The 18,203-nt window shown below is 41.0% G+C and overlaps 1 protein-coding gene across 1 annotated transcript in view; it reads left to right on the forward strand.

The window, feature by feature from the left end:
* The first annotated feature begins 3,553 nt into the window (after positions 1–3,553).
* The window catches only part of LOC144491562 (actin-associated protein FAM107A-like), a 70,420-nt gene continuing 55,770 nt past the window's right edge, over positions 3,554–18,203 (forward strand). The window contains exon 1 of the mRNA XM_078209544.1: positions 3,554–3,617. The gene's annotated coding sequence lies outside the window, so the exon portion shown is untranslated. The remainder of the gene's footprint in view (positions 3,618–18,203) is intronic.

The following is an 18,203-nucleotide window of genomic DNA, read 5'->3' on the forward strand; positions in this document are numbered from 1 at the left end:
AATACTCCTAAGGGTTCTGCCATTTACTGTATATTTCCTATCTGTATTAGACCTTCCAAAATGCATTACTTCACATTTGTCTGGATTAAACTCCATCTGCCATCTCTCCGCCCAAGTCCCCAACTGATCTATATCCTGCTGTATCTTCTGATGGTCCTCATCGCTATCCGCAAATCCATGAACCTTTGTGTCATCCGCAAACTTACTAATCAATCCAGTTACACTTTCCTCCAAATCATTTATATATATTACAAACAGCAAAGGTCCCAGCACTGATCCCTGGGGAACACCACTTGTCACAGCCCTCCATTCAGAAACACACCCTTCTACTGCTACCCTCTGTCTTCTTTGACTGAGTAAGAAGTCTCACAACACCAGGTTACAGGCCGGCATCTCCACATCATGACTACCATCGACATCGCAAACTGCCGGCTCCAACTTTAACCTGGTGTTGTGAGACTTCTTACTGTGCTTACCCCAGTCCAACGCCGGCATCTCCACATCATGACTTCTTTGACTGAGCCAGTTATGTATCCACCTTGCTAGCTCACCTCTGATCCCATGCGACTTCACCTTCTGCACCAGTCTACCATGAGAGACCTTGTCAAAGGCCTTACTGAAGTCCATGTAGACAACATCTACTGCCCTACCCTCAGCAATCACCTTCGTGATGAAAAACTCAATCATGTTTGTGAGACACGACTTCCCTTTCACAAAACCATGTTGCCTCTCACTAATACGTCCACTTATTTCCAAGTGGGAATAAATCCTGTCTCGAAGAATCCTCTCCAACAATTTCCCTACCACTGATGTAAGGCTCACTGGCCTGTAATTACCTGGATTATTCTTGCTACCCTTCTTAAACAAAGGAACAACATTGGCTATTCTCCAATCGTCTGGGATCTCCCCTGTAGCCAGTGAGGATACAAAGATTTCTCTCAAGGCCCCAGCAATTTCCTCCCTTGCCTCTCTCAGTATTCTGGGGTATATCCCATCAGGCCCTGGGGACTTGTCTACCTTAATGTTTCTCAAGAACCCCAGTATCTCCTCCTTTTTGATCTCAACATGACTCAAACTATCTACACATCCTTTCCCAGACTCATCATCCACCAAGTCCTTCTCTTTGGTGAATACTGACACAAAGTATTCATTTAATACCTCACCCATTTCCTCTGGCTCCACACATAGATTCCCTCCCTTGTCCTTGAGTGGGCCAACCCTCTCCCTGGCTATCCTCTTGCTCTTTATATATGTATAAAAAGACTTGGGATTTTCCTTAATCCTGCTGGCCAATGCTTTTTCATGACCCCTTTTAGCCCTTCTTACTCCTTGCTTAAGTTTCTTTCTACTTTCCTTGTAATCCACACTTGCTTCGTGTGTTCCCAGCCTCCTAGCTTTGACAAATGCTTCCGTTTCCTCTTTGACTAGGCTCACAATATCACTTGTTATCCAAGGTTCCCAAAACTTTCCATACTTATCCTTCATCCTTACAGGAATGTGCCTGTCCTGAATCCCTAAAACACTTACACTTGAAAGCCTCCCACATGCCAGATGTTGATTTGCCCTCAAACATCTGCCCCCAATCTACATTCTTCAGTTCCTGCCTAATATTGTTGTAATTAGCCTTCCCCCAGTTTAGCACCTTAACTTGAGGACTACACTTATCTTTATCCATCAGTACCTCATAGCTTACTGAATTGTGGTCACTGTTCCTGAACTGCTCCCCTACTGAAACATCGACCACCTGGCCGGGCTCATTCCCCAATACCAGGTCCAGTATGGCCCTGTCCCCAGTTGGACTATCTACATACTGTTTTAGGAAGCCCTCCTGGAAGCTCCTTACAAACTCTGCCCATCCATGCCCCTAGCACTAAGTGAGTCCCAGTCAATATAGGGGAAATTAAAATCTCCCACCACAACAACCCTGTTACTTTTACACCTTGCCAAAATCTGCCTACATATCTGTTCCTCAATCTCCTGCTGGCAGTTGGGTGGCCTATAGTAAACCCCCAACATTGTGACTACACCTTTCCTATTCCTGAGCTCTACCCATATTGCCTCGCTGTATGAGCCCTCCGAGGTGTCCTCCCAGAGTACAGCTCCTCGACACCAGATCTTCTGCTTCCCACTTCTTGGTAAATGTTGCTGGTCCAACTTCTCCCAGAATGCACCAGTGAAGTCCCTCAGCCACTTCTACCAGATTCGTACCAAGGACCCATTCTCTGTAAGCATAAGGAATATGTTCAAGCATTTCACCTTCTTTTGAAGTGCCCAGGAGTTTGGGAAGCCTATTGTTCCCTGTTGCTTTCTGCCAATCAGAGTTAACTTGCCAACCAATCAGCACCCTTTTCTCCTATAGTATAAATTGTTGTGATAATTTAAAATTTGGCATTCTTGCATTTGTCCTGATGAGTGCAAGACCAAAAGCTTCAGCAACATGTTTCTCTTTTCAGCACTATTGAAATGAGGTATCTGTTGCTAATTCAGATTCCTTCCTCTTTGCTACATCTTGTTCAAAGCCAATGATCAGTGATGATAAGCAGACGACATAGGCCTTGCATTTTTAAGTCTGCAATTTAGCCACTTGTTCCGTATTTTTCAAAACAAAAACTGCACACAGCCATCTAAAACTCTTTGCTCTCAAGACAAATCCACTACAGTTGCTATCTACCAGCTACACGTGCACAATGCTGATGAGAAAATAAGCCCAATAATTTTGGAGGAAGAACACGTGGGAGGTAAATTATTTGACTTTCATTTGAAGTGTGTAGACCTTGAATTATTCTAAAGAGACACAGAATAAAGCTAACTGAACCAACCATCTCTCTATCTACCCAGAACAAAATGTTAATTCAACTTGTACGATGATTTTCTCAAAACGGGAAATCAAGATCAGGTGGCAGTTTTTGTGAGTACTTGTACAGCATTGGTAGTGATTCCTTCAATAGCAATGAAACAGATGTGTTCTGTTCAGTAGTATAACTATACTGTAAACTTACCATCTGGATTATATGGCCTGATACATATCACATACATATTTCTAATAAATACACCAGGAAGGAATGAATTTAATTTAAGAACATCTATAGTTGTTCCCTTTCCATATTTTAGTGGATGCGATCTCAGTGCACAAACAAAGTGAACAATTGAACAATTGTCATATCTTCTACATTGTTGATTGTGATGAAGACAATCCTGATTAAGTTTCTTGTCATAATCACAAGAGGCATGAGTTCATTTTCCAAGCTTGCTCTTCTGGCAAGTAACCTGACCCACTCATATACATCTCAGAAAGTCATGAGCACATTTCATCACTGCTGTTCTGCGGGGGGAGTCATTCTATATTTTTCATTCAAGTTGAAGAATTCTCTTAACTGGAGCAGAAACTGCTGAAAATATTACATATTTGGCAGAATAGAAGTGGCAAAAAAAATTTAAATTACATTTTCGCTTTTTGGGGAGAAAATAAATTTAGTTCCCAAAAATCAACTCAGCCAAAATACCAATATATATATGCACATCCATCAATATTTTTCACTTTTTTTTCTTGCAGAAAGAATATTCTTTACAATCCAAGTCACAAAGTGAAAATAGACAACATATACTGAATGGCTCGGGTAAGCTCTCATTCTTAGTTATATTAAATCCAACTGGAACAAAAATATATAAGTGCAAATATTCAGACCGATTTTGGATCCAGATTAGAAATTATAACGAAATTAGATTAAATTAAGTGAAACACATCCAGATAACAGCTGTCTAGAATTCAACTGATTGGCTGTAGCAGGATATACCTACTAAGAACCAGTGGGGACCCCTTCAAGATATCGTATCGAACCACAAATAATCAAGGGGATGTTTGAATAACTTAACAATCGATATGCAAGTTGACAATATTGTAGTTCAAAATACACAACTTCAAAGCAAACAATACATTTAAGTGTGGAATTTGCGTGTCGCTGTTTCCGTAACTTCACGAAAACTGCAGGTTACCCACATAATGGGGGCCTGCTCCATTGTTCTGCAGAGAGGGGGGCAGCTCTGAGTGAGTCCCAAGCCAAACAGAGAACTTACACAAAGGCTGGAATTTTACTGCCTCGCCCGCCACGGGAATCGGAGCCGGTGAGGGGCAGACCATGGAAAAGTCTGTTGACCTCGGGCGGGATTTTACGGTTTTGGGACGAGCTAGGACGTAAAATCCCGCCCAAAATGTCTATCTGTACTCAACTGGTAGCTTCAATCTTGTCCTATTTTTAAACATGCAGGAAGGAAGGACATCTGTTAATGCTTGAGCAAACAATGGAGAAAGTTTGATGTATATCATTCCAGCTTTACATTGTACCTTTCCAAAGGCATAGGGTATTAGCCAGTTGGCCAGTGCTTGGCCAATTTTTGAAAGTTATGTCAGAAACAAGGCTACTTATGCACAATTAGGGTATTGTAACTGCAGCCATCACCAAATGTCGACTAATATCCAACCCCCTTCATTATCATCATATCAGTGCTATAGCATTCATGCTATAACATTCCTCAGCATATATGTGAATTCCAAAGAGCACAACATTCACCCTCCAACTCTATTGGAGGGTCTTGTAAGCTAGCCATGCTTAAACATCTCTTGCACGACTTTTCATCAATTAAGTTATTTCTTCTTTTTTAATACTTAGGACAACCAGAAAATTGACTGAAATCACTGGGATTAATTTGCAATAACATTTCTCCTTTCAATTTGTAGACAAGAAGATCAGAACATTTTTGTCTATTGTTTTACGTGATGACTTGCAGTATTTCATTTTCAAGGAAACAGCTTTCAAAGCTCATGTAATTCTGAAACAGTTTTTGGGGATGATGTAAAATCTGAAAATAGTTCATAATCCCACTATTTCCAACATAGATCTTCTCTAATAAAATTAATAACCAAAGCATAAGCTTTGGTCAGTCCTGCAGTGAACCATGGATGCTGACTGCACATGAGGTGACGTGTCCAGACAGATCTTATAGAATTAATCTCATTCCTCCGCTTTCTCCCCATTTTCTTCTGCTTCAGCTAGGAAGACTTATTATGTCTCTCCATTATCATATTCATCATCAAAGCCATACAATAAGGTATCATCTCACCGAGTGCTACAGTCATTGTAAAGATGTGCTGGTTAGGTGCATTGGCCATGCTAAATTCTCCCTCAGTGTACCCAAACAGGCATCGGAGTGTGGCAACTAGGGGATTTTCACAGTAACTTCATTGCAGTGTTAATGTAAGCCTACTTGTGTCTAGTAAATAAACTTTAAAACTTTAAGTTGGATAGAACAGGACTTGGAAGTTTCTGCTGTGGTTAGAATCATTAATATAGCTTTGGCACTGCCTCATACATCCACATTCCACAAGCTCAATGAGAGCTTCAGGTGCTTCAGATACAAGTTAGTACATGGCTCTGAATTTGTCAATTTTGTCTTGCTGCAGTGCTAATGTAAGCTGTGTGTGAGGATTCAGTATGCCTTCCAAAACACATGCGGTGTAGTTCACTGTAGAAAGCTGCAATAGAAGAGTACCAAGTGTTGGTGGTTGTTTACTGCATACGTTTCTTTTCTTGAAAAAATCCTACTTTTGACACTTGCCTTGCTATCCTTACTATCGATTTCTATGCATACGTCTCACATACACATTCAATTTTATTCACCCAAAAGAGTGAAAGAGTTTAAAAGTTAACATTTCCCAGAGAAGGTGGTGCTGGGACTTCTTGGTGGCACAGTGGTTAGCACTGCTGTCTCACAGTACCAGGGACACGGGTTCGATTCCTGGCTTGGGCCACTGTCTGTGCAGAGTCTGCACGTTCTCCCCATGTCTGCATGGGTTTCCTCCGGGTGCTCAACTTCCTCCCATAGTCTGAAAGATGTGCTGGTTCAGCGCATTGGCTATGCTAAATTCTCCCTCAGTGTACCCGAACAGGTGCGGAGTGTGGCGTCTAGGGGATTTTCACAGTAACTTCATTGCAGTGTTAATGTGGCAGTAATAAATAAACTTTAAACTTGAACTGATGCCATCCAAGTGATGAAAGTGCAGTTAAGTAGAGAGGTCCAAGGTTTTTGACCCATCAGTGAAGGAATAGCAACGTATGCCCAAGTCAGGATCTTGTGTGATGTGGCGGGGAACTCAGAGGTAATGTTGTTCCAGTTCTCCTGCTACCTTCTTCCTTCTAGATGCTGGAGGTGCTGATGAAGCAGCCATACAGGTTGCTGTGGAATATCCTGTAAATATTGCACATTGCAACATGGTGCATCGACAGTAGAGCTGATGGGTCTTAATGAATTAATGGATGAGGTTCTTCTGGTCATGCAGACTGCTTCTTCCTGAAAGGTGTTGAGCTTGATAAGTAACGTTGCAGCTGCACCCATCCGAACAAGTGACCAGTATTCCACCACATTCCTGATTTATGACTTGTATGTGTTATAGAGTCATAGAGGTTTACAGCATGGAAACAGGCCCTTCGGCCCAACTTGTCCATGCCGCCCTTTTTTTTAAACCCCTAAGCTAATCCCAATTGCCCGCATTTGCCCCTTATCTCTCTATGCCCATCTTACCCATGTAACTGTCTAAATGCATTTTAAAAGACAAAATTGTACCCGCCTCTACTACTACCTCTGGCAGCTTGTTCCAGACACTTACCACCCTCTGTGTGAAAAAATTGCCCCTCTGGACACTTTTGTATCTCTCCCCTCTCACCTTAAACCTATGCCCTCTAGTTTTAGACTCCCCTACCTTTGGGAAAAGATATTGACTATCTAGCTGATCTATGTTTCCAAAGCCTTGTCAACACAAACAAAAGCAGTGCATTCTATTTGTGTACTAAATAATGTGTCGGTGTAAATGACCTAGGAACACTTGTTAAAATCCTTTAATTTGGATTCAGACATATCGTTATTTCTATGTATATAGGGGTGCATGTATGTGGTCCCAGGGCTTACACAGAGGTGTATTGTTTGAATTGATGTGGTAGGCTATTTATGAAAACAATGACACTAAAAGCAGGTGCACAGGAGCATGCAGTTTCTGCATCCATCACTCACATTGCGCAAACCAGAACGATCTTAACTATTTAAAGGATTTTTTTCTTCTGCTCTCTGTTGATTTTCCCATAACGTTAGGGAAGGACAGAAAATCTACTCCCAACTAACTTCTGGGCACACCTTGACACATACCTGAATGACTTTGTCCTTAGCTTTTCCTGCTGTCATGTCTGGAATGCCCATGCCACTCACTACCATCACCTTATATCCTGGCTGAGATTGGCATTTCAAATGTAGGGATCATTAAAATAAATCTTCTTGTTAATTGCTGTCAATAAATTATTGCATCTTTTCAGATTGATGAATTGGTTGAAAATAAAACCAATTTTTTTCCTTAATCTAACCTGAAATTATCCAAATTTCATCTGGTCTTCAAGGATCCTTTGATATCTGATTTTGATTTGATTTAATTTATTATTGTCACATGTATTAGTATACAGTGAAAAGTATTGTTTCTGCACGCTATACAGACAAAGCATACCGTTCATAGAAAAGGAAATGAGAAAGTGCAGAATGTAGTGTTACAGTTATAGCTAGGGTGTAGGGAAAGATCAACTTAATGCAAGGTGGTCCATTCAAAAGTCTGATGGCAGCAGGGAAGAAGCTGCTCTTGAATTGGTTGGTACATGACCTCAGACTTTTGTATCTTTTTCCCAACAGAAGGCGGCGGAAGAGAGAATGTCTGGAGAGCGTGGGGTCCTTAAGTATTGTGGCTGCTTTGCCGAGGTAACGGGAAGAGTAGACAGAGTCAATGGATGGGACGTTGGCTTACATGATAGATTGGGCTACATTCACGACCTTTTGTAGTTTCTTGCAGTCCTGGATAGAGCAGGAGCCATACCAAGCTGTGATACAACCAGAAAGAATGCTTTCTATAGTGCATCTGTAAAAGTTGGTGACAGTCGTAGCTGACATACCAAATTTCCTGAGTCTGCACATCATTGTCAATGATACAGATCATGGTCATTTATGATATGCATGCTGCATATATTTTTTATCTTACAACATGCATAACTAATGTGCTTTTCTTGTGCATGAAGTGAATTTTGTTGTTAGAAGAGATTGAAGGTCAATGGATCAAACTTCAATAAATTAATGCTCTGGCACTTCACCATCTATTTTTAAGCAGAATTTGCAGGACAATACTGGTGTTTGCAATGCCTTTACAAGCCCATTGATAATTTTGTATGTATGCCAAATGTGAAAGTATGCAAACAGAATCCCCACTAAAGCAAATTGCAACATGAACTGTGTATGCAAAAGTGGGTTGTCATTTTGTTTACCTGTGTTTTTTTTTATTAGTCACTACTTTGTTTTCTTCAGCCTTAATGCTGTCCCAAGAGAAAATTGATGTCTTTCAAATTTACCCAGAGCTTTGTGGTTTCCAATTTTTCCCTCCTGATGTTCTCACTGTTCTGTTGTCAAATGTTGAAACTGAAAAATGTAAAAATATCTGGGTTTATAAATGTAAATAAACATTTAAAAATCTAAACTAGGTCTGATGGGGTGTGCATGATACCAATCGTGGATGACTGATGACTGCAGAAAATGGCAAGACTAGTAATTTATGCTAGCGTGGGAGTTTGCTCCAAACACTCCCTTGAATTCATGAGTGGTAACTCTGTCATTCTGCTGCTAATAACATTGGAGAAATGTGTCTCCACCTGCAGAGAAGCAAGCCAACCTCAGTCAACTTTGAACGTGAGAAACAATCTTAATTCCCTCGTGCCTTCCTGGCGAAGATGAAATAATTTCACAGTCAAAGTTGTTTTATGGACAGGCTCAATTCTTGAAGCTGCTCTTCTAACTGAGCACGGGCCGCAAGACCCCTGTTTCTGACGAGTAGCATATACAGGGTTCCACTCATAACAGATTGCTTCAGTTATCTCCCATGGGAAGATGGGTGACATCATAGCAATCCAGCTAAATTCTAAAAAGAAATTCCTGAGTCATCTCCAGATCTAAATAAGGAAGATGTAAAAATCATTATCCAACACTCACAGAGTACATATCTCCATTACACAGTCGATAAATTGTCCAGCATTTATCGACTGAACCTTGTGTTCACATGGTGCATGCAATATAGGAAATTTCTATTGGAAAAAAGTAGAGGAAAAAGATACAAAAGTCTGAAATCACTCAAGAAATTTCTTCCCTGCTGCAGATGCATTATAGAAAGCATTCTTTCTGGTTGTATCACAGCTTGGCTCCTGCTCTGCCCAAGACCGCAAGGAACTACAAAAGGTCGTGAATGTAGCCCAATCCATCACGCAAACCAGCCTCCCATCCATTGACTCTGTCTACACTTCCCACTGCCTCGGCAAAGCAGCCAAATAATTAAGGACCCCACGCACCCAAGAAATTCTCTCTTCCACCTTCTTCCTTCGGGAAAAAGATACAAAAGTCTGAGGTCACGTACCAACCGACTCAAGAACAGCTTCTTCCCTGCTGCTGTCAGACTTTTGAATGGACTTACCTTGCATTAAGTTAATCTTTCTCTACACCCTAGCTATGACTGTAACATTACATTCTGCACTCTCTCGTTTCCTTCTCTATGAATGGTATGTTTTGTCTGTATAGCGTGCAAGAAACAATACTTTTCACAGTATGTTAGTACATGTGACAATAATAAATCAAATTCATATTCAAATTCAAATCAGACTTTTGAACGGATCTACCATATATTTGCTGATCTTTCTATACACCGTATCAGTGACTGCAACAATATATTCTGCACCCTCTCCTTTCCTCCTCCCCTATGAACAAAATGGTATGTTTTGTCTGTATAGCATGCAAGAAACTATACTTTTCACTGTATCCTAATAAATGTAACAATAATAACTCAAATCAAATGGGGAGAGATGAGGGCACATAGCTATGGTGGCATAATTAAAAGAGGAAGCCATTAGCTTCTTTGAAAAGCTGTATTTTAACATTTTTAAAGTTGGGAAAGGGGTTTGAGGATACAATTCCAGGGTTGGGAGATTGGGAAGATGAACGGTATACCAGAGCTGGAAAAACAGAGGGTGTGCTCTTGGGCACAGAGTTGCCAGAGGTTGCTGTGGTTGGGAAGTCAACAATTCATCACAGAAATAATATGATGTGGAGATACCGGCGTTGGACTGGGATGGGCACAGTAAGAAGTCTCACAACACCAGGTTAAAGTCCAACAGGTTTAATTGGTACCATGAGAATAATAAGCAAACAATATGCCATTGATTCAATACCGTTCATATCCCAGAAGGAGATACTGCGATGTTCCAAAGTGACTTCTCAGATTCAAAGCTATCAATGATAAATTTTAAAAGGATATATTTAATTTCATTTTGTTGCATTTTATATGCCATTGCCTGACAGTTTTACAAACACAGAAAATGCTGGAAAATCTCAGCAGGTCTGACAGCATCTGTGGGGAGAGAATAATTCTCTGAGATTGCTGAGACCTGCTGAGATTTTCCAGCGTTTTCTGTTTTTGTTTCAGGTGCCAGCATCCGTAGTATTTTGCTTTTATCTTAGTTTTACAAATGATATGGAGATGCTGGCGTTGGACTGGGGTGGGCACAGTGAGAAGTCTCACAACACCAGGGTGAAGTCCAACAGGTTTATTTGGAATCACGAGCTTTTGGAGCGCTGCTCTTTCGGAAGATGAATGGTATACCAGAGCTGGAAAAACAGAGGGTGCGAGCTTGGGCACAGAGTTGCCAGAGGTTGCTGTGATTGGGAAGCCAACAATTCATCACAAATAATAAGCAAGCAATATGCCGTTGATTCAATACTTTCCATATCCCTGGAAGGAGATACTGCAACGTTCTAAAGTGACTTCTCAGATTCAAAACTTCTGAGCAGCCCTCTGAAAGCTCCTGATTCCAAATAAACCTGCTGGACTTTAACCTGGTGTTGTGAGACTTCTTACTAGTTTTACAAACGCATTTGGCCTCAGTAATACCCACTTCCGAAACATGTCTGTAGCAATAAGGAAGTGGCTGATTCGTGAATCTGAATGAAGCTAATGGCAAACAGCAGTTTGTTCACCTGTCACTTTCCACCACTCATCAACATTGCACGTGGCTCGGGTCAATTTCATGCCAAACTCCCGCCCACACAGCACTCTCAATGGACAGAGCGTTTAATGGACTTTCCAATTGGAAAGTTGCCAGAGACTTACGTGCAAACTTTCATTGGTTATTTTGATTATAGATCTTGTGCGTGCAGATGTGACCTGCCTCTTAACATGTTTTATTTACTCTCACTACAATAGTCAGTGACTTAAATTGTTACATTTCACTTATTTTGAATGAAGCAACAGAGATCTGTACATGTTGATGAAACAATGCAAGATTATTTTGTGGTGAATTCCAGGCCACTGAATTTAAATAGTCACGCACATTTCATCAGGTAATTTGTTTTATTGTATCTTGATTGAATACAATCGATGCCTGTTCGTTCAACTGTTACACAAAACGTTTCCGTTTACTGCAATGCTGTTTCCCGTAGAATCCGATAACACAGGGAAATGCCATTCGGTCGGCGTTAGCTTTTTTCTGTCCAATTTAGTTCCAATGTCATTCTGATAACCTTGCACATTAGATATTGCCAAGTACAAAGTTCGTGTGGAATCTGATTTCAACTCCCTTACAGGTAGCGTGTTCTAGATCTTAATTCTTTGAAAAAATTCTCCTCATCTTCCCTCTTGGTTCTTTTGTCAATTATTTTCAATCTAAGGCCTTTGGATAATTGACCCACTTGCCACAAGAAATGGGGCAACTAGAGAGAAACAATGAAACCCCTCATAATTCTGAATACCTCTATTGGGTCTCCCTTTAACTTGCTTTGTTCTAGGAAAATAATCCAAGCTCCTCCAACTTTGCGACAATTGACCACTCGTAATATCTAGCCAAACCTCAGTACCCACTCTGATCTTGCAAGCTGCTTGAAATCAGTAGGTGTAAGCCATTTGGGCTTTTGAGCCTGCTTTGCTATTCAGCAGGATCCTGGCTATTATCTACCCTAACTGCACGTGTGCTTACATTACCTTTTCTATCTCTTCATACCCAAAAATCTATCAATGTGTGCTTGAATATGCTCAATGACCAAGCATCCACAGCTCCCTGGTGTAAAGAATTCCAAGGATTCACAACCCTTTGAATTAAGAAATTTCTTCTCATCTCAATCCTAAATGGCTGACCCCTTATTTTGAGACTCTGACCCGGTGTTCTAGATTCCCCAGCCAGAGGAAACATTTTCTCAGCATTTACCCTGACAAGCCCATTTTGTACAATTGAGATTATAATGCTTCTCCATGCTGTTACTGCATCACTTGCCCACATTATATTGTATCTGCCATGCGTCTGTCCATTTTACTAGTCTATGTCACCCTGAGGTCTGCTACTACCATGGTTAGCGCTGCTGCCTCACAGGGCCAGGGACCGGGGTTCAATTCCAGCCTTGGGTGAGTGTGTGGGGTTTGCATGTGTCCGCATGCATTTCCTCCCATAGTCCAAAGATGTGCAAGTTAGATGCTAAATTGCCCATTGGTGTCTCAAGATGTGTAAGTTAGAGGGATCAGTGGGGTAAATTTGTGGGATTACAGGGATAAGGCCTGGCTAAGATGCTCTACTGGAGAGTCTTTGCTGACTTGATGGGCTGAATGTCCTCCTCCTACACTGTAGGGTTTCTATGATACCATGCTCACTTATTTATGATATTACATTGCCAAGTTTTGTATCATCTGCAAAATTTAAAATTGTACTTCCTGCAAGTCTCAGTTGTCTTTATATATAGCAGAAGATTGAGCCTAAGACTGACTTCAGGACCTTGCTACATATTTCTTGCCATCCAAAAATATCTGTTCTCCATTACTCTGTCTCCTATCTTTTGTACACAAGTTACCATTGTCCTTTTAATATCACGTTTCTTTTGAGGTTCTTTATCAATGCATTTTTAAAGTCAGTATATATATCTGCACAACTATCTTGAATCCTTTCTACAACTTCATTAAATTACTCAATCAGATTAGTCAGATTCAATTTGTCTTTAATCAATCAATTTGTGTTGGCTATAAATGAAAACAGAAAATGCTGGAAAGACTCAGCAGGTCGAGCAGGATCTGTGGCATTAATGTTTTGAGTCCATATGACTCTTCCTCCGAGTTGTGTTCTGTGTATCTGTGCTGGCTGTCCAGCATCTCTAAATAAGCTTCAATCATCACCATCAACAAACCAGAATGCATTGCAACTGACCAGGTGAATTATTAACTTTGAGTGATGCTAACCTATTTAGCATCTCTGTACCTGTTCCAATGTCATTCTGATAACCTTGCATATTAGATATTGCCAAGTACAAAGTTCGTGTTTTTATCCTGCCCAATCCAATATCTCAAACTCCCATCCTATATTCCAATATTGCCTCTGTCTTCACAAAATAAAGCATTTATTCAGCACCTCAGTAATGCCTTAAGTCTCTATAAGAACATCTCCTTTTTATTATTTTGGTGCCATGCAGGCTCCATTCCATGCTCCCCTCTGAATCACAGGGTTGCTGGTTCCAGTGTCAATACAAGGCACAAAAATCAAGGCTGACATTTCAGGGCAGTACTGATGGAGGTGCCATCTACTGGATGAGATGCTAAACAGTGTCCCCATCTGTTCTGGTTGTAAAATATCCCACGGTACTATTCAAGGAAGAACCGGGAAGTTATCCCTTGTATCCTGGCCAATATTTGTCTTTCAAACAACCTTACAATGAACTGTTTATCTGGTTATTATCACGTTGAAATTTGGCTGCCATATTTCCTACATTATAACAGTGTCTACACTTCAGAACATATTTCATTGTCTGTAAAGCACTGAGACATCTGGTAGTTGTGAAAAGTGCTATATAAATGTAACTTTTTTTTGGGGGGGGTGGTTTTTAATTGACCTCACCACTCCTTAAAATATATATTTACTTTCTGTATTTGCAAATTATTTTTGGGCTCCTTTTATTTCTGTTATCTGCTAATATTTTCTCTTATTCTCTCTCTTTGCCCTTGTATCCATTTTCACTCTTGTTCTGACGAAGGGTCATCCAGACTCAAAACATTGGCTCTATTCTCTCTCCACAGATGCTGTCAGACCTGCTGAGATTTTCCAGCATTTTCTGTTTTTGTTTCAGATTCCAGCATCCACAGTATTTTGCCTTGATTTCACTCTTGTTCTGTCTGGTTTTTAATTATCTATTCTGTGCCAGAGTTTTGAGAGAGAATATTTGCTGCAGTGATATTCGTTGGCTGCACCACTTTGGAGTCATGTGTGCTGCAGAATAATCTAATTCCTTTTGCCACAAATTGTGATATAAGTTTGGTATGATCAGGGAGCCCAACAAACTAACTGGTAATCATCTCCAAAATCAAGTAAAAACAATATTTTGTATTTCATCAGGATAGCCCAGTACAAGATTCCGGTTTAGTGGTTAAACTTCTTAAGGGCGATGTTAAAGTTTTGAAGCTTTATTGTAAACACATCCCTGTTGTCACAGAAACCAAAAAACAGTGTTTCTGTTGTTCCCCAAAGAGAGGCAATAGCAGCATGCTGGCTTTTTAAGAGGTTTCTATCTTCATTCACTGACTGGAGAATGAAGGCTATTTAATTAGAATCATACAGCGCAGAAATCCAAAGATGTGTGGGTTAGGTTGATTGGCCATGCTATATTGCCCCTTAGTGTCAGGGGGATTAGGAGGGTAAATATGTGGGATTATGGGGGTAGGACCTGGGTGGGATTGTTGTCGGTGCAGGTTCAATGGGCCAAATGGCCTCCTTCTGCACTGTAGATTCTATGAAAGAGATCGTTCAGCCCATTGTGCATATGTTGGCTCTTTGAAGTAGCTATCCAATTTGACCATTCCTTACTTTTACCCCACAAGCCCTGCAAATAATATCCCTTCAAACATTTGTTCAATTCCCTTTTTGAAACTTATTATTGAATCTGTATTAGTAGAAAGTACAAGTGACAAACCCATCATAAGTCATATTTTATGAAAACAGTGGAGAAGAACTAGAGTTTAGTGAATAAAAACAGTAAATGATGGATCAACTCAACTTGCCTGGAGGCCATCTGCGGAGGGAGAAACAGAGTTAACGTTTCGAGTCCATATAACTTTCTTCTGCAGAACAATTGTGTAGAAGAGTCGCATGCACTTGAAATGTCAAGAAGCTCAACTTGTTAATGATTTGGACTTTGGAATCAAAGACATAATTTGTAAATTTGCAGCTGACACCAAATTGGAGGGGATAGTGACACTGAGGAGGACTGCAGCAAATTACAGGAGGATATCACTTAACTTGCAGAAAGGACAAATAATTAACAAGTGACGTTCAATGCAAAAAATGTGAGGTAGGACATTTTGGAAGGATGTAAGAATTTGGTAGGATGTAAGAATAGGGAGGTCACTTATTACTTGAAAGGGGATCTTGGAGTCCAATTACACCAATCATTGAAAGTTGTACCATAGCTTAGCAAGGCTTTATTTTTTAAAAAAAACAAGAATGAGGCTTTATTTCTGGAGGGATAGACTTGAAAAGTAGGGATAGTTTACTAAACCTGTATCGAACCTTGGTCAGAACAAACTGCACTGTGTGCAGTTCTGGTTGCCATATTGTAAACAGAGGCACTGGGGATGGTGCAGAGAATGTTTATAAGGATTATATCAAAAATACTTGGGTACTCATATCAAGAAATGATTGACAGGGTGTGGGAGGTCATAAGGTCACATCTGTGCCGGTCAGAGATAAACCACTCAACTATTCTAGCCCCTGCACTCTTGTGCAGCAGACCTACCCATAGTGCCATGAAGATAGATGGCTGCCACTACTTTCCCCTGTACAGTCATCTCCGCCAACAGTATCCAAAATGGTATATCTGTTGGAAAGGGGATGGCCAAGGGGACTCCTACACTACATGCCTTCCTCGACTCTGCCTGGTGGTCACCCATGCCCTTTCTGCCTGTTCAATCTTCACCTGCTGTGTGATCACCTCACTGAACGTGCTATCCACGACTTGTTCAGCATCACAGATGCTCCACAGTGAGTCCACCCTCAGCTTCAGTTGGACATACTTCCTGCACATGTGGTCACCAGGGACAACTGAAGCTTCCATGATTTGCCACATAGCACAGGAGAAGCATATCACGTTTGTGAGCTCTCCTGCCATGAATACTCTTAACCCCTTATTTACACCTCTTTCTTCAACTAAAAAAATGCTTACATAAGAATGCTATCAACTTACCTCCCTTAAGTTAACTTTACTTCCCTTGCCCTACTTAGCCTACTTATATTACTTTATTATAATGACCCTGACTTCACTTATTTATGTTGTCTCTCAGTTAATCTCTTTTTCCAAAAAGGAAACACACACCTCCCTCCCATGCTTACCAAACTGCCACTTTCTGCTCATTGCACACTCTTGTGCTGGTTGCACAGAGGCTTTTCTTCATACTCCGGTGTTGGAGAAGAAGGCTGAGGGATAACCTAATAACATCGAAAAAGGTTTTCTTAGCGTGGATACAGAGAAAATGTTCATTTTTGGGGAGAAGAGCTTAACTAGAGGCCATCAACATGAGATAATCACCAAGAAATCCAATAGGGAATTCAGAAGCAATTTCTTTACCCATAGAGTGGTGAGAGTATAGAATTGAAGTGGTTGATTAGATTCATTGACATATGTTTTGGGATAGAGTGAAAAGTATTGTTTCTTGTGCGCTATACAGACAAAGCATTCCGTTCATAGAGTACATAGAGGAGAAGGAAAGGAGAGGGTACAGATTGTAGTGTTATAGTCATAGGTAGTATAGATGCATTTAAGAGGAGGGAAGACAAAAATATGAGGGCGAAGGGACTAGATGGCAGACTTAGATAAGAAAAGCTGGGAAGTGGCTTGAGTTGAGCTGGCATGGATGAGTTGGGCCGAATGGCCTGTTTTGTGCCATATATCGTATGCAATCTTATGTAACAGCTAGGGCTGTTCTCTCTGGAGCGGAGGAGGCTGAGGGGAGACTTAATAGAGGTGTATAAAATGATGAAGGGGATAGATAGAGTGAACGTTCAAATACTATTTCCTCGGGTGGATGGAGCTATTACAAGGGGGCATAACTATAGGGTTCGTGGTGGGAGATACAGGAAGGATATCAGAGGTAGGTTCTTTACGCAGAGAGTGGTTGGGGTGTGGAATGGACTGCCTGCAGTGATAGTGGAGTCAGACACTTTAGGAACATTTAAGCGGTTATTGGATAGGCACATGGAGCACACCAGGATGATAGGGAGTGGGATAGCTTGATCTTGGTTTCAGATAAAGCTCGGCACAACATCGTGGGCCGAAGGGCCTGTTCTGTGCTGTACTGTTCTATGTTCTATGTAAGCCATTTACTCACCCAGACAGCATACAGCTGTCTCAAAACTGGGCCCTTGTTGTCGTCAAAGTATTCAGGGTGACCTACTGGTATCTGCTTCACCTCCATAGGTTCACTCTACAAAAACAAGAATTTCAGTCTGTCAACAGCAGCCTTCTGTTACGTTGCCATGAGGTTTGACCAGCCAACAGTGGGATGGGGGTAGATGCTAGAGGCTGAATGTCACAGCTGTGGAGTCAGCCAGATGACTCCAATTCCTTTGAGCTCACCAGAAAATTTAATTTAAAAAGGAAACGTACCTCGCGTTTATCTTTTGGTGACTGCAGGAGCCTCTGAAGAATCCTGAATGGGCAGGCCTATACCTGCACCAAGTTATCAGATCAAAGTTCACAAAGGGGTCCTTCAATAAGTATTCAATCTCTCTCAAACATATTTAAATGGGTAAACACCTAGCTTTGGAGTCGTGCCTGGGCTGCCCATTTAGTAGTGAGACCAATACATACGCTCTTTCAAAGCTAAATAGGAATGCTTTGTGCCTGTTTTGCACCCAAAATACACTCAGTTCATTTCATTTTCTACCCTATTGTCGTCTTCAAGCTCAGTGAAAGTTATTTGCTGGCCGTTAAATTCTGATAATCGTCATGCCACAAGTGTAAATGACCATCCATGAGATTGAGTTGGCAACTGGTGTTAGAATCATTTACAAGCAAGTGACGATTGCAGAACCTGCCTAATTCCTACCACTTGTCATTGGCTTTGT

Source organism: Mustelus asterias, chromosome 3, assembly GCF_964213995.1.
Source record: "Mustelus asterias chromosome 3, sMusAst1.hap1.1, whole genome shotgun sequence".
NCBI classification, from domain to species: Eukaryota; Metazoa; Chordata; class Chondrichthyes; order Carcharhiniformes; family Triakidae; genus Mustelus; species Mustelus asterias.